This window comes from Pteropus alecto, unplaced genomic scaffold (genome assembly GCF_000325575.1).
Source record: "Pteropus alecto unplaced genomic scaffold, ASM32557v1 scaffold59, whole genome shotgun sequence".
In the NCBI taxonomy this organism is placed as follows: domain Eukaryota; kingdom Metazoa; phylum Chordata; class Mammalia; order Chiroptera; family Pteropodidae; genus Pteropus; species Pteropus alecto.
Genome location: NW_006443292.1, coordinates 71,163 through 75,419, shown reverse-complemented (window position 1 = coordinate 75,419; position 4,257 = coordinate 71,163). Strand labels below are relative to the sequence as shown.

At 48.9% G+C, this 4,257-nt stretch overlaps 1 pseudogene; it reads left to right on the top strand.

Moving 5' to 3' along the window:
• The first annotated feature begins 439 nt into the window (after positions 1 to 439).
• Positions 440 to 565, top strand: LOC112472820 (annotated as a pseudogene).
• Positions 566 to 4,257: the final 3,692 nt, after the last annotated feature.

Sequence of the window (4,257 nt, the reverse complement as noted above, 5' to 3'; positions counted from 1 at the left end):
GTTCTGAGCCCCCTTGGGCCAGGGGGAAAGAGAGAACTGGAGGGTTCTGCACGAGCCGTTAGATGCTCCAGCATGTAAGCGACATGCGTCTCTTCTGCTCCGAAACTCATTGGCCAGAATGAGCCACGTGGCCGCTCTGGACCATAGCGCAGCCAGGAGGTCGGACCGAGCACACGCTCAGAATGGGGCGAGTCAGGATCGCCCGGTGAGTGACAGGGGATCGCCACGCACTGTTTCACACTTAGTTTCTGATATGTCTCGTATTTTGGAGATACACAAAGTGTCCAGAATCGTGTCTGTCTTGTAAACGGCTTTCTTATCATTTTGACCTACATTACTTTATACATAATAATGCATATTACAATGTTTTTATAGATAGATGCTTCTCATTTCATGGCTGTCTCTTGAATGAGGGAATGGAAGTTAAACCCTGCTTATAGTCCAAGGCCATGCTACCCTGAGCAAGCCCGATCCCGTCTGCTCTCGGAAGCTAAGCAGGGTCGGGCCTGGTTAGTACTTGGATGGGAGACCACCTAGGAAGACCAGAGACCAGGTGCTGTAGGCATAAAAAATAAAAAAAATAAGGAATTGCAAGCTGACAAGGTCCTTGAAATCTGTGAGGTCAACCAAGGGTTGCCTCGCCTAAAAAAAAAAACAAAAACCAAAACTCTGCTTATGGTTCTCTGGTGCTGGGAGGCACGATGAGAAAGGAGAAGCTGCAGCTCAGGGGTGCGGGACACACACTGCAGAGACCGCACGGCAGACGAAGTTTAGGGCAGGAAGATGTAGGTACTGGACTTTCTGGCTAGCTGCCTGCACCATGCCATGCTGAGACTCGAGACCTGATCCCAGCTCTGCATCTGATGCACACATAATGATGAGTGCTCCTGGGCTGACTTGTGGGGGGTTTTTTTTTGTTTTTTTGGTATTTTTTTTTTTTTGCCTGGGAAAGGACAGACGTTGGCATGCCACCAAAGCCCTGGCCGTCTCTTCGATCGAGTTCCTCCAACCATGCAGGATGACCACACAGAGCCCTTTAAAAGGCATTTGCGATGATTTAATTAAATCCGACAGATATTATAAAAACCACTAACTAGAGGCCTCAACCTTATTTCTCGTCTGTTTTTTTTTTTTTTCTTTCTCCTGCTTCTAAAAGTGAACAACAAGCTTAACTCCTCTCTTTGCTCCCGAACTATTTGTAATGAGTGTTCCAAGGGCTCATCCCTTCCTCTCCCTTTGAATGAATCTACTTCATCCATTTTGCTGGAAGAAGGGAAACCCATGCAGGCAGCAAACTCTCATTATCTGGGAGAGAATGTAGACTGCCTTTTCCCGCATGGGTGAAAACCACGGAAGCTCACGTGCCTTTGTGCTGGTTTTCAGTGGCACAGACATTGCCACTTCAGGCCAGAACGGCCCTTGTCATCAGATTCTCACCAATTCTCAGGGTTACCCAAGAGTTCCAGAGCAGAGACTCCTCACGCCCCCCGTGATGGATGGCATGGGATTGGCTTCGAGACAAACCCGCCTCAGAATGGGTTGGGTCCTGTGTGGAGAAGAGGTCAGGGATAACCAGACTATTTCTGCACTGGATTCAGCCTGCCTTCTACTTCCGGCCAGTGAGCGGATTGTTGCTAACACGCTCATCTGAATAAGGAAAGGGGTGAAGAGGAAACGATCAATTTAACAGGGACTCGAGCAATGTCATATAAGGTTCTCTCTCCTGATCTCAGGTGAATTCCGAATCATCTGCCTTGTACTACATGTGACAGCTTTTCTTAGAAGATTGGACCATAGTCCCCTGACTTGTATGCAGCGGACTTGGGTTCAAATCAAGGTCTGCTTGTTTTCTCCACTTTTGCCTGGGGTCAGTCTGTTTCTGTTTCCCCAAGGCCTCCTCCAGATCTGGTGTATCTTTAAGCTCCCCCATACATCTGCTGTGGTGTGTGGCCAGGTCTGCTTCTCTCTGGAAGAAGTCCTCCGGTTCAGCCTGCCATTTCCCCATCACGGATCATCCAAACTTCTCTGCTCAGGATCCGTTCTTTCAAGATCTTGTTCTCTAAATCCAAAGAGACAATCAGCATTTGAAAATCCCTCAGTTAGAGATGATCACTGAGCAGGAAGAGGGGAACTGTGCCCCCAAGTGGGAGGGATTAGAACCTCAGGGCACGAGGCAGAGACGTGAACACTGAAAAAGTGCAGTCAAAACAATTATTGCTCTGCCCTGGTTTTCTCCACGATATTTCATTTCCTCCGAAATTCCAAATCACTCTAAAGAAAGCCGTGAGATTTTTATGTCTGCCAAAAGAGGGATCCCATTTGGAAATAGTGAAAAAAAAAAAAGTGATATAACTATCAGAAATGTTTGTGTGGCTCTTGGTATGTGTATTTCAAAGGACTCTTGGAGACATGGAGACAAAACCCTCAAAGTAAACCTCTAAAGTGGTATCAGGGGCTCCATTGGGGACCATCTTTTGTCAGAGTGGCTCGTTCTCTTCTTTCTAGTTACACCATTAGGTCTTTGGATAGAGGCATGCCACCTCCAGGTTTCTCGCTAACGGTCTGCAAAGCCTTTACAAGGGAAGAAGGTCAGTTCTGCAAATGTGGCATGTCCTCTCGTTTTCTTCTTCCTCCTAATAGGAATTTTCAGAGCCACAGGATCCCAACGGTGCCAGGAAACCAGGAAAGACTCAAAATATTCTGAAAGAAACGTGCGTGTCAGGATAATATTGAGTCATAATCAGTATCCGCCTCACCCATTTTCTGAGTCCCCTCTGCCGCCAGACAGGAGATTATCTGTTGCTTCAAGGAACGGGCATTCCAGAAGCCAGAAGACAGAGGGCATCCCATTCCTGGCTTTTATAAAACAAATGAAAAAATGCTGTATGCACCTAGGGGAAGACAGATGCTGTGGAAGAGCTACTGAAGATAGTGTTTTCTGCATCTGAAAAGAGTTTAAAACATCTCCGCAGGAGACAGAAGAGTTGGATGTGAAGTGAGAGAGTCAAGTGATACCATCCTACGATTTATGCCGAGGAAGGATGTGTGCCATGAGTCGAATTGTATCTCCCAAAATCATACGTTGAAGTCCCAACCCCCGCTACCTGTGAATGCGACCTTCTTTCTGAATAAGAAATTTTTGATTTACAGATGAAATCCAGCTCAGGTGAGGACATATCGGATCCAATGGCTGGTGTCCTAAGAATAAGAAGACATTTTGGACACAGAGACACAGACACAGGGGAGATGGCAGTGTGAAGGCAAAGGCAGAGGTCGTCGTGATGCGTCTACAAGCCGACGGACACCGAGGACTGCCAACAAATACCAGGACCTGGAAGAGGTAAGGAAGGGGTCCCTCTAGCCCCTTTAGAGAGAGCGCGGCCGTATCGACACCTTGATTTCAGACTTCCGGCCCCCAGGACTGAATTTCTAACGTTATAAGCCGCCTGGCTTGTGGTAAATTCGATGCGGCAGCCCCGGGAGATTATACAGGTGGTACTCGAAAACCGATATAATTCTTAGAGGAGTTTCAGCATCCGAGAGTAAGGGCTGCCGCAACAAATTTACCACATTAATTGTATCGAAAACCGATACAATTCTTAGAGGAGTTTCAGCATCCGAGAGCACAGGTTAGCCCAGCAGACAGCACCCTTGCACCACGATGACCCGTGAGCAGTAAAGACCCTTGTCTGTCAGCGTCAGGGGGAGTCTGGAAGTTCTCAGAGGGCGGTGGGAAGGAATACGGGTTTTCTGTGTCCTCAGAAAGGGAGTTAGTTAGCCAAGAGAACAGGCACTGGTAGGCTCCTGGCCGTAATGGGCTTCGCATCAGCTGGGACACTGTGGCCGGACAGGGAGAGGAATACAGGGACATCGGACCATTCCTCCGTGGGCAGACACTGCCTGTAAGGATTTGAGGGGGCTCATAAATGGCATCCCTGGTCCGTCACCTAAGTTCCGCAGTAATCGAGAGCTGGACGCAGAAGTCAGGTCATTGTAAACACAAGTCTCATCTTTATCTGAGAAAGGCAGGGTAGGAGAGGTGAGTGAGTTGAGCGGGAAGAGCAGGTCCCGTGGTGCTGCACGCTCGTGTTGCAGGGACCGATCCATCCACGGAAGGCACAGGCCACCGCAGCCCTCCCTGGGGAGGGAAATGGTCGCTTTCCGTCAACAGACCCCGAAGAGAGGGAAGCATTGAGCGGAGCATGTCTCCTGCCCAGGACCGGAGCCGCGATGCCGTCCGAGGCTCCCTGACCTCGG